This window comes from Coturnix japonica, chromosome 2 (genome assembly GCF_054131305.1).
Source record: "Coturnix japonica strain WE chromosome 2, WE-NBRP24, whole genome shotgun sequence".
NCBI lineage: Eukaryota > Metazoa > Chordata > Aves > Galliformes > Phasianidae > Coturnix > Coturnix japonica.
The window spans coordinates 34,596,380-34,623,850 of record NC_140664.1 but is presented as its reverse complement, the minus strand read 5'-3'; the positions used below and the strand labels follow the sequence as shown (position 1 = coordinate 34,623,850).

General features: G+C 42.1%; 1 protein-coding gene across 14 annotated transcripts in view; it reads right to left on the bottom strand.

Annotated features, from left to right (window-relative positions):
* PLAG1 (PLAG1 zinc finger) overlaps window positions 1-27,471 on the bottom strand; it is a 43,808-nt gene that overhangs the window by 14,627 nt on the left and 1,710 nt on the right. For 4 of the 14 annotated variants that reach the window (XM_015855582.3, XM_015855589.3, XM_015855583.3 and 1 more), the window contains exons 2-3: window positions 3,342-3,521; window positions 1,046-1,268 (exon numbers count right to left, since the gene is read on the bottom strand). The exons of 4 other annotated variants lie outside the window; for them this stretch is intronic. The gene's annotated coding sequence lies outside the window, so the exon portion shown is untranslated. Of the gene's footprint in view, window positions 1-1,045; window positions 1,269-3,341; window positions 3,522-27,471 lie in introns of those variants that run through there. 6 more of the 14 variants (XM_085539548.1, XM_015855584.3, XM_085539547.1 and 3 more) reach the window with 3 other exon arrangements.

Here is a 27,471-nt window from a genome sequence, read left to right as displayed (position 1 = left end):
TCATTACCGGCAGGGCAACCAAGCCAGTAAGGCTCCCAAGCAGCATGAAGAGGCTGTTCCGTGTCACATCAGTGCACAGCAGGTCACATATAGGGACAGGGATCCTCACTGGTACGGAAGCAGGTGATGAGACACATACCTGTTACCCTGCTCTACCTCCACCTCTCAGACACACAGGCTTAAGACAAGCACATTCCTTCACATTCTGCCAGACACAGCTGACCACAGTAAGCATTCACCAGTATCAGTACTGAGTGGTCTGTGACGAAAGATGTGTCACGTTTGCTCTCCGCAGTCCAAGACACACCAGAGTGCAGAGTTTTGTTTGTTTGGCTTTTAAAGCAACACAGTTTAGACACTGCCTCCCTGATTTCCAAACCTACATTAAGCGATGGGAAAAAAACATACGCGAGACTTTGCCTCGAACAGCTGCAGACTGCCAACAGGGCAGGCTTCCAGAAAGGTGGAAGGAAGACGGTGACAAAAAAGGATGGAATAAAAACAGTCTTCTGACTGTATGGTATGCAGCAATATTTCATGCACATTATGGGAAAAAACCCTGGAGGGCAGATGGAAACATGGAGATGCTTTTGTGAGTCCCAGAGAGTTCATTCTTCTAATGTGCTCTCCAACGAGACGCTTGAGCTCCTTTCCTGCTGTGGGAAAGTAGCTGTAGATTAGAGAACAATTTGCAATCGAGAAGGTTTTAGTTTAATTTTATTTTTAAAATGTGAAGGGATAAGTTTTACATTGGTCATGTATTCAGTTCATGTTTCAGACCGGTACTCAGAACTTAGTTACTGATACAGATGATGGTGCTTTTTCAAAGCTGGAAAAACAAAAAGACCTTAAAAACAAAGTAGGTACTGCAAGGAGTGCTCCTCTAGATGACACACACGGTTCCAAACACTGTCAGAAAATACTACTACTTAATCCAGCTAATAAAGCAGTCTTAACATGGAACATCTCTATGTATTGCTGGGTGCTTGGAGGTAGAGGTGAAGCACGTGACCAGTGTTGTGTTATAACTGTTTATGTTTAGCACCTTTGTATTGCCCGTTTCTTGTCCCCTTCCAGAATTGCACAATCCATTTCAATCTTCTTGGGAGTTCTGCAGGAGACCCTCCTTTCACCACTCTGCCTTTGCAACCTCCTGCTGAGCTGACAATTTCAAGGTTCAGATCCACCTTTCATTTATCTTCCGAAATCTGACGGCTATCTTTTAGCTAATAATTCCCCTCTTCATATGGGCTGCAGCTTTTTATGTGCTAAGAGAAATCAGAAAAAAACAAAAGACGTTACTACACACCCCACTCATCACAAACTGCTTTAATAACACTAACTAGCTTCCTCCCTCAACCACATTCAGATTCTTTTCCCCCAACATTTCTTTTCACCACGTCCTGTTCAAAACTGCAGGATGCTTTTCAGATTGCTTTCATGTACTATATATGCTCTTATAGGTTCTCCTGGGGCACACGTGATGGGGTAAGTTGGTCGCTATTGTTTCCATTCTCAAAATCATCAGACTCTGTTGGATGGGCATTTGAAAATAAAGGGATTTTGGTTGTATTAAGGATAAAAAAAGACATTAGGCGTTATATCTGTGACTGCACACATGTGCAACCAGCCTTCCTTGTGCTGAAGGATACTGGGAGATTTAAGGGTTTCATTTCTACAAAAGGTAAGCTGAGATAACACACTGTAAGGCTGCCTATTAACAAGCTCCATCCTCGACTAGTAGATGTGCATTTCCTAGAAGGAAGGGGTTAAGAAAAAAGAAAGGAAAAGAAAAGAAAGAAAGAAAGCAAAAAAAAAGGAACTCCTTTACCTTGCAACATTTGTATTAAACCTCCCTCCCACAGCCTCATTGTGGCTCCTACAAGTTACTGTAAAGCACACTGCAAAATTAAGACAAATCTGCACTAGTAGTTACATATACACAAGTCCGCTATGCTAAATAAAGTTTTAGGAAAGCAAAGCAGTTTGAAATTCCTTGAGTGCTTCGCCCTCAGCAGAGATTGAGCTCGCTAACGAAACTCAGCGACAGCACGGCTTCATATTTGAGGCTGCATTCAGATTTATAAACACTCTGAGCATGACTAAGGTCTGGAGCAGGGGGGCAGCATAACCAAAGCTGGGAAAGGCTGCGATTAGCAAGGAGGAAATGAGAAAAGATCAGATCAGCTGAGAGAGGAGGCAGAAAAGCGCAGCTCACATCTGGGACCTGGCACAGCAAAGAAATGAGCTGACTGAAACACAGACTGAGGAGGGGGGATGCTGTTTTGATTGATGGAGGGGGCAAGAGAAAGAAAACCACACAGCGTGAAAAATGCGTAAGCATCAAGAAGTGTGATCAAGAACTCTTCTATTTGTGATGTCTGGTACCAAAGAGTGAACGCTAATAAATCCCACGTCAACAGTGCAGATTTGTCACAGACGACACTGAGGAGTACGGAGGTGAGGGGTGCAGCCAGGAGGAGGAAACACAGAGAGTCCCACATAACATCGTCCATCCACTGCATCTGTGCCTCCCCTACAACAACCAACCCCTTCCCTCCAGCCTCTGAACCCTCTACTCCTTCTACCCAGGCGAGGAGCTGAGATGCCAGGGAGCATGAAGGAGAGCTGTGCCACGGCTCTAGCTCAGCAGGGAAGTATTTGCTCCTTGCTGTGTCTAGCCTTGAGCCCTCTCTACAGCACCCTGGCTCCCCTATGCAGGCAGAGAGAGAGAGCCATGAGCTCCTGAGATCAAAAGCAGAGTCACCTCTCTGGTCCTTCTAGTGATCTCTAGACTTCCCAAACAAGGTAGGGAACTATGGGATGGGCTGTAGAGACTTGGGAACTTCATTATGGGGTGGGTCTCTTACACAGAGGGTAGGGAGCAAAGATAACAAGGGGAAGGAGAAGAAGGAGGTACAGGGAAACTGACAGTAAAGTTTCCAAGTAGTAATTCAGCAAACCAGGGCTAGTAATTTAGGCAAGGTTAGCTGAGTGACGGCTGTGTGGCATTTACTGTGTTTGACATCAAATAATTTGAGATGGGAAAGGAGTACCAATAGTAAAGTTGTTATTCTTCAGGTGAGAGGATAAGAGAAGCAAAGACACGTAGGAATCACAGCTGGAGCACAGAAGGTTGGAGGTGGCCAGTGAGCAAGAGCATGTATGTGTGGGTGAGGAACCCACGGCTAATAAATAAAGACATGCCTGACCTGCATTTGAGAACTGCCAAGTGGAATTGCAAGTGGAAGGCCGCTACCTGAGCCAGAGCTCTCCACTCCAGAAAAAGTAGTTCAAACCCTACTGTGAAATTATTGTGCAATTGGGCATGCAGTACTTACTGGATCGGCTTCATCCTCCAGCCTCTGCGGGATCCTGTGGTTGTTTCTTGGGTATTGCTCGCATCTGATGAGTCAGTGCTTCCAGCAAGCCCAGGCCAGGCTGGACAGTATGGCATAGGTGAGGCTACTGACCTTTACTGCTGGGCTTTTACCTGGCTGCCTCAGGCCTCTGCTGTGGCACTGTGCACCATCCGGGGAAAAAAATAAATAGGTCACTCCTGGATCTGGTGGCAATGTCACGGGCAGAACCCCAGCACAAAGAATTTCTGAGGGCGTGTAGCGCAAATCTCTTTACGCCTCCTTGTCATCTGACAGATCCACTACAGCCTTTTTTGTTGATTCATCCCTGAGGCCAGCTCCAGGTGCACCCTCTGGCTTTAATTTCTGTGGGCACTGGCCTGTATCTGTACATCCCGACATGATTTTCATCTGAGTAGCATCAGACATGAACAAACCAGAGGACACACAATACCAGAGACTACGCAGACCCTTCATAACCAATAAATCACCACAACCAACCTGTTCGTTATCATAAGCAAGTGCCAACATGTATAGAGCATTTACCTCTAATCAGGATGATCCTGGAGTAAAGAAGGGCATGGGTAGGGAGCCAGGTGGGAAGAAACACAGTGCAGAGAACAAACTAGCACTCTATAACCAGTAACTCAAAGACACCTTAGAGAGGAATCTTAACTCACTGCAGCGTGCATTTACTGCACCTACTGCAGCAAGTAGCCCTTGTCTGACACAACTTGCAGGATTCAGTTCAGCACGGACACACGATGCCACGAGGGGAACTAACATGTTCAAAGTAGCAGCCTACTGTAGACGAAACCATGGTAAATAGGATGTCTAGACTGCTGATCACAAAGGCTTTCTCACTACCTCTGTTCTAAGGTTGACAAAACGGACAGTTCTACCCATTATTTGCTTGAGTGAATCCTATGTTTCCGTACATAGAAAAGCCTAACAGAAGTAAAAGAAACGCAGTAATTTTTTTTCATGCGCTTTCTGCTTGTTAGGGCAAATCTTTATTACAACATACAGGAGGTAAAAGCAGATCATTTCTCATCCTCTAAGAGCCTGCTCTAGCACATGGCAGAAATGGGTTTAGGCAGCTGTTTTTGAGCACTGAGATGCCCAAAGTCAAGTCAGGTAGATGTACATTTCAAATCAGGCAAATCCTGGTCCCTTCTCTCTCATACTTTTCTGTAACTCCAAGTGAAAGGGGCCCATATGTCCTGCCTATCAGCTGGTGCATTTTTACCAGCTTCCATCCGTTGCTTAAATAAAGAAACAAAACCACTTAAATAAATCCAGCCCACCTTTCTGTCAAGGATCCCCTTCCCATGCAACCTGACCTGACAATCCCACTGGGCTCCTGCAGATTCTCCAGCACAGTGCTACCGCCATTCTGCAAAGATTTCACCTCTTTAATGGCAAAACATACGAACCTCTGCAGCTCTGAGCTGCAGGTCACTCTGCACTATGAAACAACTGTTTGACTTTTCTCTTAGATATCCAGGCTGCTCTTTATTTAAAAAGCCTGGATGTTGAGATCACACCACCACAAACAAAAACATGTATTTATTTACAGATACCATTAGTGATTTGCAAGAAAACATAATAAGCAGATCACATATGAACATGGGTTTGAAAACATCTGAGCCACTCATCGCTTCAGCTGCTGATATTTCAGCCATCTTTATTAACTTCAGCATTGCATCCAATGCTGTACGACAACGACAGATTACTAATGCCGAGTTAGTCATTTTCAGTAACAGTTCTCATGGAATTTTTCCCTTCTAAATAATCAAAACAATTGGTCATTGGACCTTATAAGGAAAAGTGCCATACCAAACAGAACTGCACAAAATGCAACTGCTTTAACTTCACCGTTCCCTCCAGCACCTGAATCTGGGGACTATGTTAAATAATAAAACAAAAACAACAACAAACAAACAAGCCAAATGAATAAAGAACAACAACCCAAGACCACAAGTGAATACTATTAAAACAGCAGTAGACTGACTTGGTGACACAGTTTCAGCTGCTCTTACAACGGTGAGAGATGCCCATTAACACCACAGCATAGCAAATTTTTAACTAATAAGCACAAATATCTTATTTTTAACAGCAATTAGCCTGTGAGATGCAGTGCCAGGAGGCAGCACACAGTTATGCAGACAACACTCATCTCTAACACGATCATCTAGAATTGTATCGCGATTTTAAGAAGGCTTCAGAGAAAAATAATAGTGGCTTCTTTTTCCAGAACAGAATCCAAACCAGCAGAGAGTTAAAAGAGGATTTTCTCCTCTCTGTCTTACGGTTATGCCACCCCTCGAAGCGTCTGATAGAAGTTAATACCAAGATCAACTACAGGACTAGACAGAACAGTAGTCAGGATTCTTGTTGCGTAAGATCTAGGGAGGATAACACCTTTGTGAACTCCCAGAAGCCTCCCATTGCTCCAGAGCGTCTCTTGAAACACGGAGCTGAGCTTGCCTCGAGTATAGCAATGTATATGTTCTGAGACCTCAGGCGCTGGGATACCTGCCAAGTCACAACAAATATGTACACACAATCTAATCTACTTAAATTTTGAGTGGAAACTCTGTGCCCTTTAGATATATCCCTCAAGGCTACGAATAGCTTACTTGTTGGACAGGATGAAGTTTTCCTATGTAAGTAATAACCAAGCCCGTCTGGCATACAACCACGTCTCCCAGCTCCTTCCAAAACCAAAGACTGTGAAGGGAGGAGAGATGGGGATGAAGGTGAGAAGATGACGAGATAGGCTCAAAATAGAGAAAGGAAGGGAAAGCAAATTATAGGTGGATAAGGAACAGTTATAAGGAAGCAATCTCTTCCATACCCTTTGTTTGGCAGATGACAAGTTGGTTAAGAAAATGAAACAAAACAAACTGAATAATGTGACGAGGAAAGGGGGCCCCAAAAAGCAAAGTGCAGTGAAGCAGAGGCAAGAAAGCAAAGTGTAAATGCAAGGCAATGCTTGCTGTTTGACAGATCTCAACACAGAGAGGTTTATTCACAGCCCTGGTATGATCACCCTTTCTTAGGAAAAGAAGCGTGCAGAAAGCAAGCCAGTGATATCTTCAGGTGCCCGTGCTGGCTTCTGCAGCTCAAAATAAAACTAACAAAGGAATAATCCAAACAGTGCAGCATACAGATGGATGCGAATGAGCAGAGGCATATCGTGACAGCACAACACAGAAGTTAAATAACTGTGTTGCTTTCTGAAATGAGCTAATGCTCCTGTTTTCCTTTAAAAGCAGGTGACCACTGGGTTTGAAATTTCATTCAACACTTGTTTCTGTGACCTATGAACCTTCTGCTAAGAGAAGCAAAACAGCTAGATATATTTTAATAAGGGATCTTTGCATTTGGATGCTCAGAGAAAAATTTCATTTCCTACCACAGACCAATCTCTTATAACAGCTATTAATAGTTTAAAAAGCTCTAATTGCACACAGGAGTAGAGAGACTTATCTGAAGTACAGCCGGTGTAATTTACACTGCTTGCTTTAGTAGGATTTACTCTACTCTTAAGAGATAACGTTACGAGTACAAATTTCACAGTGCTCTGCATACACAAATCTGAACAGCAGAGGACTCGTGCCCGTGCCACACTGTTTGTACCCACACAAACCTGCAGCCCTTCAGGAAATAGGAACACAGTGCTTGTGAGCATGGAGTGTGGACTCCTGACAGCGAGCGCTGGGTAATCCGGTCTGACAGCACGGCACCCGCCCAAGCTTTCCGTCATCAACAACACATGAGAAAGTAACACACAGAGACTTGGCTGTAGAAATTCAACTTCTTTCCCGCCTCCTATCAGATCGCAGAAATCTGCAGAAGTTAATGAAAGGTATGCATCCCCTTCTCCTGCAGAGAGAGCTGGAAGCTCATCTTACTAAACCACGCGTGCTACATATTATCGACCACACACAAGAAGCTTATTTCTGACCCCTGGTGATGAAAATCTTCCTCCCTCATCCCAAGCACACGGCTCTCCCTGCCTGGCCAGGCTGCAACGGGTGCTGGGGGCCAACATCTGCTGGCAGGATGAATATGAAGTGGCCAGAAAGGGCTACGGTAAGGAGCGACTGCACCAAAGCAAGCACCTTGCTCCCTGGGCCAGCTGTGGGCACAGGACATGGTGCCCAGCTCATGCTGCAGGTCGGCCGTGGGCCACCTCCTGGCTGCAAGTCAGTGCCAGCAGCACCGGGCTCAGGGGACCCCCAGCAGACATAAGACAGTGCTAACAGCTCCTGTGCTGCTCCCAGAGTGATAGCCAAGGGGCTGGGACAGACCAGTGTCTGCACAGCTGTCCCACTGAGTGAAGCAGGATGATACATCTCTGCAATTTTGAAGAGACTTAGGCACTGAAACACATCAGTGGTGCTCCCTCCTGCCTCGCTTCCCTTCTCACACTGGTGCTCATCTGACCACACACAGTACTGGGACAGAGAGTTAAGGCAGTCCAATGAATTGCAGGAAAAAGCAGTTCATTCCCATACAGGTTTGGCCTTTGGAGGGGGCTTACTGCCAGCTGGAGGGAAGATGAGAGAATAGCCTCTCAGGTAAAGCACCCCATCTCCGATTGGGATTCCTGCTGTTCTTGCTGTGGACCACCACCAAACCACACCTAGAGATTCCATGTGGCAACTCGACATCAAGGAACAGCAGAAGTTTTAGCACCTGCCAAACGAGCAGTTTTGGCACCACCCCCACCCCGCAGGCATGAAGGCCCCAACCCCTGCAAAGCAGATGGAGCACAGAGAACTGACCGGGCACCACGGCCCAGCGAGGTGCCTGGCCTCAGCAGGGGTGACAAGTGGCACTAAGTGGCTAAATCCCTGCCACTGCAGGCATCTCCCTGAATGAACTTGGCCAGAACTAAGCTTGCCAAACATCCACAGCAATTACTAACACCAAGGAGAAGCAACAGCAACTGTTTCAATTTGCTACTCCCACTACAGAGAAAACAAGATAAAGACTTAACAGCCCTACACTCTAGAGGCTGTGCCAGCCTCACAGACGGGCACAGAGGCTTCTGAAAGATGAATTAAGTGAAAGCGTCTAGCATACAAACAGAGCACTGCCTCCCGTATTTCAGGACCATCATCTGATTTAACTGGAAGCAACACTGCCACATGATGAGATGGAAGAGTCTCAGAACAGCATCAGATCCAAAAAGTTTCTGTCTCATTTCAGCATTAAGGAAAGGTGGAAAAAAACCTATCTGGCCTCACAGTACCTGATGATAGCACAGCTTCTTGCTTGGATCACATTTTGGATGAAAGAATGAAAACATGAAGGTAAAGAGAAAATACAATAAAATATAACATGGTTTTTAAAAGCTGAAACCGTGTCAAACATCCAACTTTCCTTCAACATGACAAAATATTCTTTATAGAAAGGAAGCTCAACAGCTCCGGTCCAACTCAGTCAGACATCTGATATACCACCACCTGAGAAGAAGTTTGCTGAGCCGAGAGGAGAGGGGTTAGTTCCAGAATTGCAAAGCAGGAAAAGCAGAAGATCAAGAGGAGATGAAAACAGTTTTCTTTCTGAAAGGAGGAAGGGTGTTATTCATGGAATTCTGCCAACACTACCTGTCAGTCTTTTCTGATTCAACGTTTTCCTCTATATTTCTTGTTACACCTTTACATGAGCACTACCAACATTTGTTTACAATACAAACCTAAGGGGTACTACAAGTACTGTGCAGTCTGAAACAACCCGCAAGAGAAGCTGTGCCAAATCTTAAGGACAGCTGCGACAGAAATGGGATGAAAAGTAACAGCAAAGGACAGAATATCGCACTTAGAGACCAGTGATTCATTACTTGGAAGTAGCAGAGATGCAAAACATCTGTGTACGACCATCATATAAGTAGCTACTAAAACTCACTGAAGAGAGCTGTCGGAGAAGAAAAAAAACTACTATTATGCATAAAAGCATCTCTACTTCCAGGGAAGAAAGAGACATACAGATACCATTACAGCGGATTACCACATTCTCGCTAGGAACACTGTGTATAGATCTGGTAATACATATTAACAAAACAATCTATTTGGGGTAGCAAAACAAAACATCTGACCAAAAAAATAATACCAACCTCCATTATTTCTCTTAATTCTCAATAACTTTGCTCATCCTTTATCAACGCTGTGGATGCCCCACCTCTGAAGGCATTCAAGACCAGGTCAGATGGGGCCCTGGGCAGCCTGACCTGTTGGGAGGCCACCCTGCCCATGACAGGGGGGTTGGAACCTGAGGTGCTTTAAGGTCCCTTTTAACCTAAGCCGTGCAAGGCTTCTATGTCACTCATTACACCTTTATGATCCTCTGTCTGTGATATGGAACCTGTATTGCATTCTCTCTGTAGTAGTCTCTCGTTAGGCTGAAGAATCTAAGGCCTAAGAACTCACGCCTTCTTTGTGTGGAAGCTGTTTCACTACTTTGTTCATATTCGTCACCGTCTGCATTTTCTCCCTTTCACACATACCTCTTGTTTGGTATTCAAGACAAATACACCACAGGTTGCTGCCTGTTTTATTCCATTCTTAATAATTCAGAGCATTCACTGAAATACTTCAGAAGAGTAAGATTAAGCCTTAAATCAGGCAAACTAGCAGAAGATTAAGCTAACAATGAGTGTCCGGGAGGACAAGGAAACCAAGCTCCACAAAGCAAGTGGAATCAGTAAACATAGGTGAGAGAGATGCAACTGAAATGGCACATAGGTATATCTGCACTGAAATGGCTAGAGAACAAGAGGGGAATCTGGACAGACTGGTAGGTAGTGCCTTTACCAAGGAAAGAGCTGGAGACATGACATGGAATCACCAGGACATAGGCTCAAGAAGGAAGCATATGTGTTCTTCACATCTTTGCTGTGGAACTTCTTGCTGCAGAGTGTTTAGGCACTTAAGGTACTGAATGAAGAGGTCACAGGAAAATGGTCATGGAAAAGTCTAGTAAATATAAAAACACTGTGTCTGGCTCAGGAAGCCTTTGACTAGTGAATTACTGGCAACTAGAATACATGGGAAAAGCTATCATGACATGCCTCCTGCCAAGCCTGCCCTCGCACATTTGGTTTTACAACTGGCAGATGCAGATTCTGAGCTTTGATATGCACACAAGTATAATCATTTTCACTAAACAACATCTGATCGCCATTTTATCACATTGATTTAAAGTTGTATTTTTCATCTTGGGCCTTAATTTGGCTGGTAAGACCAGAGATATGGTCACTTACCAAGTCATTACTTAAAGCAAGACCATTCTGTTAATCCACATAAGAACTGACTGCTGTCAGTAGGTACAAATGCTAACTCAAATCCAACATGTTTCACTAGTGCAGAATTCCTAGTATCACATTTCACTACGCTGCCAAACACATGCCATTATAAGACAAACTTCTCTATATAAGACAAGAGGTGACTTTGCCAAACTACCATTGTTTGGGCTGAGATTTTACAAGTTAGTGTCTGCTTTGGTATTTTTTATTTATTTTTTCTCATTCAAGACCTTAGAGCCATTATTAAAAACAAAAAAAAAAAAAAGGAAGGGAAAAAAAAAGTTTTTCCTTCATCAAAAAGTCCTGGCAGACTTCTCCCACTTATCCTTTTCCTACAGTTTTGAACCCCCGTCCTTTGGAATGGAGATGTGAAATTAGACAGAAATAGTGGTCTAGCTGTCGTTCCTGTGAACTCTACCCAAATTTGGCTAGTTTCTTGATTACTTTTTCCACAACCCCTTTAGTCATTCAGAAACCAGTCCTTCTGAATCAGATAATTGAATGCTGTCATACAGAGCTAAGAATCTACTAGAGATCTCCGTCATTTAAACTATATAAACACTATAAAAGCAATCACTAATTTTCCAGGACCTTGGCAGGTATGTCCAAGGGTTGATTTGCAGAAATACCTAACGCCTGCAGTTGCAGTGGAAGGCAGTGAAAGACATGCCCTCAAGAGATTATTAAGACCGTGGTTTTGAATAAAACTAGGCCTAGTCACCTCAAAACAGGTTATCCCGAAAAATGCCACAAAACCTGATCCTTAATAAATGACCCTTATTATATTTTCACACTGGATTTTACCCTGGGACCGCATTGCAAGCTGACTGGCTTTGATATTCAGCTGCCCACCATACAAGTCCTATGGTCTAGGCTGGGCACCACAGGAGCCAGATTCACAAGGGTGCAGACTGAGGCTGCAGGCAGGATTTCTGAAAGCATCCAGAGCCTGAGGCAAAACATCAAATGTGCTAGAGAGCATACCAGAACACTGTATAAATATGTTCCATTGTCAAGATCCATGTATAAGTTTCCAGCCAGCCAACTGGCTTGTGAACTCCCATCTGTGCGATCCATACAGCTCTGTGAACTAGCGTCCCACTGGTAAGCGACTTCAGATATAGGGCCTGAAATGTGAGCGGAGCCCAGGAGTGCACATGGCTGTATATCTTTACTTTGTGCAAACGGGGGACAGCCAACTTTACTTCTTGATTTAAAAAACGTCATGTCAGCCACCACTGCTAAGTTGACAAACAAATTTAAACAGCAAACATATATACACAACTGTGAGTGCTTTAACTGTTTCCGTCCCTTCCGCTCTCCTCTGAGCCTGTCAGAGGAGGGACAGACTCCCGCTGTGTTTCCCTTTTCAGTCTCTAGAACATATATTTTGTTTTTATCACATTAACAAAGCAACGCAACTCCTAAAGCCTCCTTTAGTTCTAGTTATTCTTACATGGTCATCAGCACTTAGAAACAAACATTCTTCATGTCCACAGCTCTCCTGTGAAAGCCCACAGTATCTATAGTTACTGGAGAAGAGTGTTCCAGCTATCTAGGCTCTGCTTCTTCCCATGCTTTACTTTTGAGCTTGCCCCAGAAGGCTTTCTTACACAGAGGATATCAGAACCATGATTTCACTCTTTTTGAAGGCAGCAACAGCAACTCTAGCTCTAAGAGCAGAGCACAGGCAGAGAAAAAAAAGAAATATATATATTTATATAAATAAATACATCAAAAAACAGCCACCAACTTCTCCCAGCCCGTTTTCTTTTCTTCTTCAGTTGTAGGCCTTCCTGTCGAAGGAAAGCATAGTGGGTAGGTGGCACACACCACCGCAGTAACACTGCGAAATTCTCACTGCAGGACAGAAATAGCATCAGGAACAGCACCTCCACTTCCTTCAGAGCATCCATGATTTACTCACAGCCCTGAGAAGCCAACACCACAATGATTCTGCTTTTAAGAATGGAGTGGCAGGAAGGTGTGAGGGGAGAAGGACAATATGAAGCCAGATGCTTTCCTGCTCCCACATTCCTTAAACTATGCCTTTTTACAGAAGGTGACCTCACACAAATATGAGACACTTCTGACTGATTTTGCTGGGCTGTACCCCATGGCCATCTAAAGTTAAAATTTATCAAGAACATATAGTATTTCTAGCCAGAAGTAGCTTAAGAGAATTCCTCCTTCTGAGAGGGCACAGCCTTTTGTTTCAGTAGGGCAGCAGAAATTTGTCCCCTGCAAAATTTTGTGAGCCTATGTGTAAGAAGTAAACAACCCAGGTCTTGTTCAGGCAAATATCCTCTCAGGACAGCTGTTTGCTTGATCCTTCCAGTGATGCAAAAGGTGCTCTGAGCAAACACAGCATGCTGCAGGACAGGGAAGCAGCCCCGTGCAATCTGTGTGCTGCAGCAGTTCTTTGGCATGAGAGAGGTCAGAGCACAGGGGACCAGTGCTGTGGGCAGCGCAGGACAGCAGAGCTCAGAACTCAAAACTCTCCTGGAAGATGGATGTTTCTGGTGGCTCACCTCAAGGAAAGCACACAAGAATCCACGAATGCATATGAGTGGTTGCTGCTTTTCAGAGGACTGATGCATTCTGCAGGTATATGTTTAGCCACAGTCTCCTCACATGGCAACTCTAAGCTCCTTACTGACAGACAGGTACCCCCTCTGTTTGCTCATGCTCCAGTGCCACAGAGCACCATCCAACTAAGCAGTGAAGAAATAAGAACACACACTTTCTTTTTGCAACTGATGAGTAACATGTGACAAAAAAAAAAAAAAAAAAAATGATGACAGCAATTTGATATGGGAAAATAGTACGTGAAAAAAAATAGTAACCAGAAGAGGGCGAATCAAAACTAATCTAAAAAGAAACCAAACCAAAAAGCAAAAAAAAAAAACCCAAAACAACCAATATAGAGTGCCTATAAATCACAGGTTTCAAGACACTGAACTGTAAGAGACTTCATTACAGAGAAATAATCAACATATGCACAGATAAAAGGACTGTATCAACGAGGAGCTGCACACTGTTATTAAAGGGAAGGTGATACACTGTGCCTGATACACTGACAACTTCAGGCAATTTTATATGATGTTCTACATTGTTATTACAGATGTAAATCAAAACTTGCTGAGAAACAGTCACAAACTTGCAGAGAACGTGAAAGAGAGAAACAAATAGGAAAACAGTCATTTCTAAACAGGAAAAGGAAAAGCAGAAATCAGAAAACCTGAAGCAGACCAAAAAAAAACCAATCAGTTGATAGTATTTAAAGGCAGCAGGATGCAGTGGTGATGGTTAGGAACACATGTCTGGTCCTCTTTTACTATAATGAATTGATCAAGAGCTTGACCTCTCGTCCACCTGGTCTTTTCAAACACAAAAACTCCTCTTCGGTAAATAAATTCTCATCTGTAAGACATAATAATGGCCCAAATGTTGATGCTAAAAACGGTGCTAAGGAGCTTCATATTTGTGTCTTATTGATTTCTGTATCAGTTTACTGGATTGCAACCATCATGTGCATGACCGCTGGTCCTCAAGACTGAAAGGAGTTCTTGGGAGGTTTAGTCTTGCAGCGGTATTTGACAGGGCAACAACTTTGAGTTTACATCCATAAACGATATATTAAACACCTACGTGTAACTGTAAATATGTATCCATAAAAGACAAAGCATTCACAAATGTTTTTGTAACTTCCTAGCAAAAAGCATCTGAGTTTAAAAAAAAAAAAAGAAAAAGAAAAAGAAAGGGAAAAAAAAAATTGAAAAAAACCCACCAAAATAACACAAAAAGAACATGTATTCCACTAATCCATACTGGCATGCCAGGAAAACTTAAAGACAATTTGGAACAAACTTCACAAATTCTTACAATTAGGAAATACATGAGGAATAACATCATGAATAAGTCTTCAAATTAGCAAGCGACCAAGAAGTGCACGCTTTGCCAATTTCAGTTCAAATCAAAATACTTTGAGATACAAGCATATTTTTAGTACTCTTACAAATAAAGGATTTCTTTGGAATAAGATTCTTCACTCGCTAACATTTTCATTTTTTCCTGCCTTGTCAGGATCAGCCATTCCAAGATGACTTTTACATATCTGCAAACTTAAAGGGACAACAGATACATAATGACGTATGAAGTTGACGTGTTGGGGGGGTGGGGGGAGAAGAAGACAAAAATCTTTAAAACAGAAACCTTGAGAAATGTTTCTTCACTCTAAAGACCATCTGAAAGGACCGCTGAGGTAACCTTATGATACATTTATTTACTATCCTTTATGCCCGTTATTCAGTTGTTGGCAGTAACACAACTTCATTTAGCAATAGCTTGGACACCCCCCCCCCCCCCCAAGGGAATGTGTACATAGTAGCTCTCTAATCTTGCTGCCCAGCTGCTAAGACAGTCACATGAGTCACTTGCTGCCTTTAGAGCAACACACACCACTTGCTGAATTTAGAGACATTCTCTGTTTCTGCGCTGGCCGTACGCATGCACACAGTAATACCTATCCTAATCACGCACAAGAATATCTCGGTGGTGGTGGGTTTTCGTTTGTTTGTTTGCACTCAAAATGGTGACCCAAAGAATGTTTTTTACTAGTACAGTTAACAACCCAGATCCACAAAGTGATTTATGTCCTGTTTTGCAGCCATTCGAGTTAGGCTAACTCCAGGAATTAGCTCAAAGGTAGGTGACTGCATCTAACTGTCCAGCAAGAATACAGCCTTAGAGGAATAAGAACTACCTGCCGGGATGACTAAGCATACAGCTTTGGAACAAAACCATTCACAATGATTCCTTCCTTATCAGGTTTTCAAACTGCGGCTGTTTGGAACGCCGTCCTTTCAACAGTCTACTTAAAAAACACTTTATGTAAAGACCGGCATAGTTACTTCTGTGCAGCACTACAGAATTCCTTGTTGAAAGCATTACAATCACCAACAAACTATACGCACTCTATAGGAAGTATTTCCACACAGGAACAGTAGACAGACATACAGCAATCCACGGTTCCTTAGTTCCTTGGGCTGTCTCTGCACACTTGGTGTAGGCCCTACAATGTCTCACTTACCCTACACCACATGCCACCTTCTTTCCCATATTCTCCCTTCCTCTCCTTATTCATCCTGTCTCTCATGTATCTTCCCATCTCACTGCTCTTTGCAATGGCTGCACAGCACAGAGTATTGTGCTACGGCTGCACGTGTAACTACTTCTGTAACAACAACAAAAACAACAACCACCAAGCCATACTTCAAGTTACAGAGCTAATCCCATCAGAAACGAGGAATCGTTTACATTATATAATACTATATACTTCTCCAGCTCAAAAATATATTGGCCGAAAATGCCAATATATTCAGCGAGCCCTACTGAGCTCTGCTAGTTTTAAGCACAGCCAAGCTTCTCTGAAAATGTTCTTTATAGATTACTTGCCTATAGGAAATCACAGCAACATCCCAGCTCACCAGTCAGACAGCAGCAAATTTTCAAGCACCCTGATCTGACAGACAAAATCAAATAGAGTTCTATCACTAGCCAGAGCAGATTCTTTTAGTTAGTTATTACTACTTGATATCCTGTGTTGTACCGCTCTGACTTAGCATTTGTAAAGCAAAATGAAATTGTCACTGCTAAGCTTTCTCAGCAAATTTTATATATCTAAGCAGAAGCAAATTCTTTTAGTATTTAACAATTAAAGAAGCTGCAGTAAACCCATAGCTGAATTTCCATCTCACACACCTACCTACTGTTCTTACAAGTGTAACACCCAGGATTCCTGAATTCAGAAGTTAAGACAGTTTACTTTTCAGCCTTATTTTGTGCGCTTTACACATGTAACTGCAAAGTCAGTACTGCTGTTTCCAACCTTTGCGCACCTCTCCGTGGGGATGATATAGAATTACAAAGATCGAATGAGGAAAATGCAACTTTGAAAAACAAAGGGTCAGAAGAACTTGGGCAAGATTAGCGACCAGAATTCAGATGCGTTTCCCAGTCTCCAATCCATCTGGCACAAATTTTCATCGTTCTTTATCTTTCATGTAATCAGGAAAGCATTCCACTCAGATATTTGGCTATCACAATGCAATATCCTACATTCAAATTAGGAATTGTTAACACCCCCTCGCTGAGAAAAGCTTTTAACAAGTGCCGCCTTAAATCATCAATTTGTCTCAAAATAGCCAGAATGCCCTAAAACAGGCCAAACAACACTGACACGTAAAACAATTCCTGGAAAAAGAAAGGCTGCTATTTGATGATGCCCACATCACAGAATCTATTAAAGAAGCCTCTCTCGGGTTTATGGGTGTATTTCTGCAATAACCTGAAACCTTTCAGATGGACTCTGGTAAGAGACAGCTGCCTGGCATAAAAACACTCCCTGCAGAATGATGTACGATGGCTTAATGGATTAGCATGTTAAAAGCATAATCTCTTTCGACACAGCTATTTTTAAGCTGTTAAAAAAATACGAGATATTAATTCTGTTTTCCAACAAACATAACTTTTGATCTGCTGAGTCAGAGGTGTTATGCATAATCATCTCAGCAGGAGGACAAGGCGACGTGTGTTCATTTGAAGGAAAAATATGAGCCCGACTCTGAGCAAATAATAATAACAAAATTACAGAGCAGAATTTGATTACGAGCAAATAAACCAGAGGGAAATAGTAATTCTGACAAAGCAAAATGCTCTTACTCTTAGGAACACCCCACAGCACTAGGAAGAGAAGTCCAAAGCCACATAATGTTTACACTCATCTTTTGTAAAACACACTCTGATCACTGGACTAAAATACCAGGTTGTACCGAAGTCAGTATCATAAAGTCACATCTCATGTTTAATTCCGAACTCTAAGACCCAGAGCCAAGAAATTCAGGAACCTCCGAAAGCACAGGACTATATGCTATATATATGCTAGCTGAGTGTAGAGGAGCTTTGTGTTTGTACAGCTCCTACATATGAGGGCAGAGCTCTGAAAACCTGTGCAACCTGGGTGCCTAACCTCTCCACCTCAGAGAAATCTTATGGATATATACAGATACAACCTTTTTTCCCCATCAAGTTCTGATGGCTTTGTTACAGAAAACACTATTCCTTCACGCATACATTACGTATTATCTTTTATAAATCTACCACTGTAATACACATTCCCTTACTGAAGGTTTCAAACTGTTGCTAAACTAAACCCAATGACATCTGCACATTATCTACTCGGCTAAAAAATACCATCAGCTTACTACAGTGGTCATTTTTCTTTGCTTTCAATACAGTTAACACTTCTCCAAGATTTTTATCGGGAGGATTTCTGTCCTTTTCAAACACTCTGATTTCATATGTGGTTACACATACTTGCTCTTCCAAGTCAGCAGACTTGTAAAAATTATCCTGAAGTGTCCATTTATGATACCGTAGGAAAAAAAAGGAAAGTGTGAGCGAGCGAAGGATCTTATTCCAGAGATTCATTTATTTGTAAAAGCCAGAGTAAAGCGGTTCCCTGTTCACGCTGTAGAAAGAGACCGTTCCTTCACTGCAAAGTCCACTCCTCCCAAATTCAGGACATTGCAGTGCCATCATTAAGCAGCATCCCCTGCTGAGAAGCACATGACTCTACTGTTCCATAATATACCCTGAATGGCCACTGGTTTCCAAATGATGCTTAAGTAAATACTAACTTTAACCTATAAAATCCTGAGCAGCTTGATTCTCGGCAACCTGAAAGATCACCCCTTTTCATGAATGCCACCTGAAACGATCTCAAATGCATGTTAGAATAATAATAAAAATGATGGGAAAACACCACTTGCTCCCTGAGAAGCGTGTCAGCTTTAACATAAATCTCTTGTCCCGCAGAGGGCTCAAACAGGCTTATACAGACAGTACAGTTACTACTCCGTGTTTACCAGTGATGCAGCTAGAATGAGACAGACGGAAATCAAGATATCAGGAGAGAATGAAGTAGAGGTTGAATAACTTGGGAGACTGCTGTGAAGAAGAGTTGTCAGCATTGAACTGTGTTTTAAGCTCCACCAGAGGAATCTGGGACATGAGTTTTTATGGACTTTTTGTTCAACTTCATTTACTTTGATTTATAGCAAAGCACTGCTGAAGAGGCCAAGGAATCACGCAAATAAATCTGGTCGGAATCAGAAGGAAAAAAGTTTCCCTCTTCCATCCTCAAATTGTGTCGTTCAGAATTGGTCGTTTAATAACTTTGCCAACCACTATAATATACTTCTCAAAAGCCCCATGAAGAAATAGACTTCTTAAACAACCAAAGAATGCAACAGGTGGAAAGAAATAAAAAACACAAATTTTTCCTCCACAGAACAAGCCCGAACATCCACTGTAAGGAGGCAGAACAGCTGAAGCTCTGCACCCAGCTTTGACTGAGTGTAGCTTTGACTCAGCTATTCCCCCAAACATGAAATCCTACAATGAATTTGCAAAGTTCCTAAACAGCATAAGAGGGATGCAAACATCCATAAAGGGATGCAAACATCATCTCCATCTATGAGACCTCTCCTATTTCTTACAAAGGCCTAAGTTACAAGAAGGCTGGATGCGCACATTTTACACGTACCACAGATACCGCTGTTAGCAGCAAAAATGGTGGCAAGCGTTTATTTGTATTTGGGGCAGAATTAAGGCATGAGTTAAAGCTCCATCTTCTCCAAACTACAAGTCTTCCTATCTCAATGAAACAAGTATCATTGAAATACCACCACACAACAGTTTCAGAGCGCTTGTGAACTGATAGCTGATTTCTGCTGCCTTTAAGGTCTTTTGTTAACCTATCTACAGAAAACCTTTATGATAAAACCACCACAGGATATCAAACTGCTGCCTTGCTGATAAAGGCTGAAAGCCTAGGAGGAAAGAATATTTTACCTTCAAGAACAGTTTAACAACTAAAACTATACGAGGAATAGCCCCAAAGAGAGGTTTAGGACATCTCCAAAGTCTTTGAGAGTTTGCTCCAAGAAGGGTGACTTTCTAAGGCTTCATTCCTGGTGAAAACTTTACACACACTGGGAAAAGAAAAACCAGCACACTACTGAAGCACTTCCTGAGACAAAACCTTTCGGGTCTGTCTAACAACAAACTCTGAGGTTCACCTCACGATTGCCGAACATATTACGATTTTCAAGGTTGCAACCTGACTGTACCACTGACACCGTGAATTCATAGGACTCAAATATTTACTGAGACTGAGGGCCAGCAATTCCAGCCATCAAAGCCCCTTCTTGACCACATCTCTCTTTTCACTTGGGGCTTGAGAAAAGATCCTTACATCCACTGTCTTTACTAGGCTTAACAACTACAGAAAAATGGAAATTAACATTGCACGCTCAACCCCCCCAACCCAAAGCACCTTTCTGCTCCAATCAAATGCACGACTAATCAACACAGTTAAAGCTTCTCGAACACACTTCTTTCAGTACAAATATTTCAGTACAGTGAGGACATGAAGTTTGCTTTACACAAGGCACAGATAGAAACTGTACCAGAAACTGAAATTATTGCTCAAAGCAGACTTAACTTTCTTGTCCTCAAATACTCTGCACTGGTCAAGTTCTCGAAGGTGAAATAACATTACACTACAGGGGATACCTCTATAAACAGCATTTTTCAAAGAAACTGACTTCATAGCTTCCCATTTCTGAAAGCATGATCTAGATTCCTGTTTGCCTCCTATGATTCATGCTAGCAGAGTGTTTGAGCATTTCTTATGATACCATTCATCACCAATTCGATTAGTGTTACGAGGCTGCAGAACTGAGCATCTCTTCCTCACAGGTCAGTTCAACATTCATTCAGTCTGTTCATTCATCCTCATCATTCAGACACCACCATGATTAAGTTTTCCACGTCATTCTACGCTTCAGTTTTTACACTTGCAGCATCACCAGCAGAAGTTCATTTCACAGCCCTCCTCAACACTATTTTTGTAGCACAAAAATGATCGATATCAACACTTTGTGAGACACAGATTCATCTCAGCAGAATGGATGAGTTTAAAACAGATGAATGAACTGGATTTTCAGACCAAAAGGAAAGGATCTGCTTGCACAGGTAAGACAGAACCTCTTTAAAAAGTTACAACTGGGAAACGTATGTTTTACAAGTAATGAGAAATTAAACTAGTTTGATAGAAATATTTCACATATACTTTTTAAAGCTATTTCAACACATATTAAAAACAGCCCAAATCATTAGGATAATTAATATATTATGATTCTCAGTAACTTTTTAAAGTAACAAATAATGTAACTTTGTTATTTAGGAATGGAACTGATTTCATTGTACTGGTATGCTTATAACCATACTTAAACACCATTTAAAATAGCATGTAGCAACACCATCCTTTGGCATATGCAATAATATTTTTATTACTTTTTCTGAAACTGATTAAAATATAGCCATAAGCAATATGTTTGTGCTGGGGTATAATTAGAAGTGGTTTAGCCTAAACACAATCCCAGCATTCAGAAGAATCAAAGAAAACTGTCAAGTAACAGAGGGGGGGGAAAAAAAACAACCTAGATTCAAATTAACTGGCATCTATTGTGATCAGCTATGCCGAGGCTCTTCCCTAAGCTACGAGGCTCACAGCTTCTTAGCATCCTAGATGAAACAAATTATGCTCGTATTGACCACAATAGCTTCCAGAGAACAAAATAAGCTCGAACAATGTCTACATTTGGCTTTTAAGCAAAGTACAGAACCTCACAAGGATTTTATATTGGTTTTATTTCAGTTTCATACTCATTCTGTCTTGTGAGGACAAGAGCACCAGCAACTGATAACAGGTAGTTTAACACCAGAAATGCACACCTTTGCAGTGTATCATTTTATGGGAACATCAAAATAGCAATAGGTGATTTCTAGTTTTATATACTTGTACCTCATCTGTACTTCAATGTGACAAGTACAGACTGACTGTGAAGCTGTGAATGTAGGCAGCTGCACAAAATGGACAATTAGTATAAATGAAAATTCCACACATGACAGTAAGAGTTTGAAGAAAATTAACATTTACAAACTCGTAAACGTTTTATTACTAACTATACAGGCTTGATTGAAATTTAATAGTAAGCTGCCAGAATCTTTCCTTCTGGTCTTTTCTATTTCTTTTTTTTTTCCTATTTTTTTTTCTATTTTTTTTTCTTTTATTTGTAATAAGATCGCTGGTTTCTTTTCAAAAATGCCTCTTTTCAATAACAAAAATTCCTATATTACAATTGATTCAAAAGACATGACATTCCTCCCCACCAGCCAGATGTTTCCTTCAAATATCCACACATATTTGAAGGAAACATCGCACAACAGCCTGATGGGAAGTGACAAGCACTTGGTCCAGCAACATCTCATTTACATAGAGGGTTTTTCTGCTGTTCAAACATTTAGTGTAATGAGATCTCATTAATTCAGAATCAGATGACTTGCAGGGCTTTTTAAAGTACTCAGGCACTAGTAAATCTGATATCCCGTAGTATACAAATACATACTCAATGAGTGAAGAGGGAAGATAAGCTTTCTTTTTTTTTTTCCTTGCTGTTTGATAGGTGCATGAGACAAAATCAACCACCTACACCTCGATTCTTGAGGGATACTTCAGATTTGGCACTCTCAATGGTGTAAAGTGACCGCAACCACAGAGAAGCTTTCAGGGTGAAATTAGTGCCAGTGTCGGGCTGCCAGGTAAATTACCTGTACTGTACATAGCAAAGTTACAGTCTGCATGCAATCCACACGATTAAATGATAGGAAATAAAGTTAAATCAATAAAATAGAGGCACGGAGGAGATTATTATTAGTTATCTTAACTTCAGTAAAAAAAAATAAAAAAAATTAAAAAAAACCCCAACACTTTGACTAATAATTCCCTTTAAACACTTTCTAATCTGATTTCTAGGGATATTTTCCTCTGAGAGAGGAATTTAGCACATTAAGTGCAAAAGAAGATTATAACAATTCAGTTTACTGTAACAGACGCTTCTTGCATTTTTCCAACTTCCATTACACCGTTATTTCTTAATTGCATTTGATGGCAATTCGAGGTTTTACTTTCCTGATTCCCACTTGGCTCCTCAAAGCTGATTGGAGCTATTTTAACTCAGAGTTTTGAGTTACTGCTCTGTGGATTATAGCCACACTTGTCTATGCTGATTTGTTCTATCTGTCTCACTTTTTGGTTTTACACTGGTTCAGCCCTGGATAGACAGATTATAGATATATTTTTTACATTTTCTTGCCTTTAAACAAACAAACAAACAAAGAAGAATGCTACACATCAGGATGCATTCTGCTCTCTTCTGGCCCCTACAAGCCTACAAAACTGCCAGGGCTGAGCATGTGCAACTGAGCCCACCAGTCTGTCCATGGTTTTTGATGTATTTGACAAGGTATCTCTACAACCTGAGCAGCCAATGAGTTAGAAAAGGAACAGAAGTTATAATGAAGAAGACTAGCATATAAATGGATTTATTCCTTCGATACAAGAAGAACTATTTCAGCTTTCCCACTCTTTGCTGTCAGCTCTGTACAAATGCTGTCCTCTCAACTCACTGCCACATACTGCAATGCCATGACCCTAAAATAACCATTTATAAGACACACGGGGTCCATTTTAATACTAACAATTTTAATACACTCTGTGAGAAGGCCCCATCACTGATAACTTACAACTTTTCTCCTAAAGCACGTTATGTCCCGTAAAAAAATCTTTTAAATATAATTCGGTTAATTTCGGCCAATTCATCCCTATAGGACAACAACAAAGAAACACCAACACTGAAAGCAGACAAGGAATAGCTCAACAAGCCTGTTTAAACCAAACTCAGCCTCACAGTAATGGTCACTGGTTGCATTTAGCCTTAAGTTCTCAGAACTCTGCACACAATCTGAGTTTTTCACATTTGATGTTTGGTGGAAAACGGTTCACCTAATATTCATCAGTAATTGGCAGCTGCCCCAATGCAGGCAGAGGGCTGCTATGCTCCTTGGGAAGTTAAGAATAAAATATAGGCAGCTGCGCAAATGGTTCTGCCGAGGGCTAATCAATATGGTTCACATCCGAGTTACAAGTTTGCACAATTTAGAAAAATCAATATAAATTTAATTAAATTCTGGACGTGATTTTTTGATGCTCAGGAATGACACACAATTCCTTATCATCAAAATGCTCAGGTGAAAGCAAGAAAAAAGCCCCCCCAACGCTTCAGAAATTTAAACATTTTACATTTGATCGACAGAAAAATGTTGCTTCGCTCTCATATTCGAATTAGTTTTAAACAGTTTTTTAAGGCTACCTAAACATTTGGTAATTGGATAAAGATGCTGAGCAGCTCAGCAGACAGATCCTGCACCTTTCCTTCAAGTGCCATACAAGCTAAAGCCTCCCTAGTTGCAGGTAACTGGAGTAGCCCTCCTTGAAGCAAGCACTCTGTCCCTGTGCTAGAGGTGGCTGCTAGCTCTTTTTAGCTCTACACTGCATTGAGAATGGGCTCGGTGCTGCAACATACTTCACATTTTCCAGCATATTTTCCCTTGGTAAACAGATAAACTTGTTTAAGAACCCTCCCTAGAGGTGTTTGCCTGCTCACAGGTACCAGTTTTCAATACACCAGAGGTTACTGACAAACTGCAGAAACTTTGTTTTAGAGTGAAACAAAACATCCCTTTTAACAAAACAACCTGAAACAGTTACAAACAGTGGTTTATTTAGGGTGGGAGTAGTGCCCCCTTTAACCCTTTACGTTTAAAACACACTGGCTGCCCTCAAAGGAGGGGATTGAAGGGCACCATTTTGACTGCCTACGTGTGCAGATGGACGACCATTAGGAGCGGCTGCACTTGGGATATGGGGACTTTTGGAATTCCACATGCTTTTCCAAAGTTTTTTGTAAGTTTTAAATCTCAAAGTTCTACGTTGAAAAACTCATTTTTTTTTTTCAGAATAATTACAATGTAAAACATAGGCATCAAGAAATAGGCTTGAACCAAGTGCTCAAGAGAAGTTCAATACGTGTCAGTTCACATTCCTGTATTTGCTGCACTGCTGTAGAATACTGAAGTTATTAACTTTTAAACACTACTGAATAGGATTGATAAATAGCTAAGTAGGACTTCAATACATTTCCAGCTCTCCACTTCCCCAGCAGGAACTCGGGTAGTTTTACCCATAACTGCCCCATAGTATTGGTTCCTTCGGGTGATTTAATTTCAAAAAATTATGAAAAAATGAAGGAAATTACATACAACCAAAGCAACTCACAATAGAGAAGATTAGCTCAACTCTTACAAGTAAAGGAGCTTGGAAATTACTTCTGTTTTTATTAGAACATCCCCATCATCCCTGTGAGAATTCAGCTTTCTACAAAAAGAGAGTGATTCCATTTGTAAAATAACATTGATCTGCTTCTATTGCCCTCATCATCTGGATTACAGCTTAAAAGTAAATCCATTTCAGAAGAGCATCACAGTCTGTGAGAACACCCTTCCTCCTTCCTATGTCCTGAGTTTTGTGCTACAGCTGGATACACTGAATTTACTCTGTAATGCATAGCTGTAGGTCAAGAGCCATCCCCCACGACATGTGTTTCTGTCCTATTGCTAGGATGGGAGCCTATACCTATCCTCAGCATCACCAAATTGATGATTCAGGAGCCCTGAAGGAGGTGAAAAGGCTGTAACATCTTTAATGCTTCGCACTGACTGTCACAGATGTGCTGTTTTAAGAGCTCTTAAATACAGCTCTCAGCACCACCATTGAGTTCCCTGCACTTGGTTCTGTGCAGCCACTGCTCCCTGCCATGGTACATTAAAAATAACCAAACACCACCATGCAGTGTACTGCTATTAATTTATCAGCTTCCTACAAACTTCAGGACAAAGTACCCTCACAGCCTATAAAAAGAAGAGATGGGTGTGGAAAAAAAAAAAAGAAAGAAAAAAAAAAAAAAGAGTTTGGGAAGGAATTTTGAAGCACGAACAAAAAAAGATCTCTCACCCACAAAAGACAGCTGTGGAAATACGTTCAGTTTCATTCCTTTACACAAACTGATTAATCTTCCTTTCCTTAACGAGCTCCTTTTTGAGCCTAGGAGTAGCCGATGTGATTTAATTTTCACAACTGTGACTCAGTGGAAAACTTGGAGCTTTCTTCCAAAAATCTCCGACCACAAGGCTGCCCCAGTCAACAGCCACTGTACAACAGCTCTTTGGTCACACTTGCGAGGAAGGTACGGACCATTTGCGAACACATGCCATCAAACACAAAGGGCTGCCACAACTGATATTCAAATTCCAGAGGTTCAAAGCAAACATTTGCTCCAGCAGCCTCCCTACCAGCTGAGCGCACCATCTTCCCTCATCCAATACCCCATACCTGTGTTCAGCTTCTAACCTGATAGCCAACATGGAGCGCGAGAGCAAAGCGCGTGCAAAGGCAACGCTGCAACTCCGCGCACAGACACCCAACCGCCACCCAACCGCCACCGCCAGAGGTGATGCTGATTTCCTTCAAATAGCTTGTTTTCCTGAAAATCAGAACCCACAGGCGACCATCCAAAGAAGCAGAGCTCACCTTTTCAACGTTTTCAAGTTAAAAACTGAGTGAAAGACCCATAGCAGCCCGAACGGACGTGAAAAGTACGCGTGCACACTCAGATGCACACATACACACACCATGAAACCAGACCTCGGTTAGGATAATTTTTCCTTTCCTTAACCAAAGCCAGAGGCGATTCTCCCAAGTGATGTGATTACATGGCCAAGGTGTACTTGTAAGAAAAAGAAAGCCCCTCATTCGGCCAATTAAAGCCTACAGTTCTTTGCACCATTCTCAAAACCTTTTGGAACTGCTCAGATGGTTTTGGCGTACAACACGGGCCGCAATGCTGCTCAACAAACTCAGGTGTCCCCAACGACACTGAAGTTACTTGCAGTAAAAATAATGCACTTTGCAGCTCCTATGAAAGAGCCACAAAACAGCGCTGCGCACATAGGTCTCCTCCCAGGGAGCTCGCAGATAGCACAGCAAGGTCAGGTTTTAATGGAACAACGTGGGACTCCTCCATTCCTGCAACACCCACTCCAAAAAGAGCTCTCCAAAACACAGCCTTCTCCTGAACACACCAAGAAAAGCCTCGTGACGCGCAACCGAACCGCTTCGATCCGAACGAATCTGGGCATTTCCCCCTGTTATCTATGGTTACTTTTTCAGACCAGGGCTGATTTGATACCTTTCCATTAAAAAAAAAAAACCCTCAACCAACGAACCGTCCCTCTGCCACGGGCAGAGGTGCTGAGAACCATAGGAAAAGTGAAGCTGTCTCTTTAAAATGCCCTGATCCCACGTGGAACCAACATCAGCAGCACTTTCGCATCAACTTCAACGTGAGGCGAGATGAGGCATCCTCATTTCATATAAACACAACGAGGGGAGCGCAGAACGCCCGCCTGGTGGGACGCAGACAGGTGAAGGGACGTGGCAGGCAGGGCAACGGGCAGAGCAGGAGGGGTGACTGTGTGGAGCACAGAGCCTTCCCCGTGGAGCATTACCTCAGCCCCACACTGCTCCGCAGGATCCAGTTTAAAAAGAGAGGAGGGGAGCCACCAGGAAAAGTCGAGATTGAAAGGCAACGAAAACGCACTTCATAAACCGGAAAGGTTTACACTTTGCCTCACACATCCTAATTAGATCAGGAAAGTGACACTACAAAGGCACTGCATTCCGCCCCGAAAAAAATCATCACAAAAAGG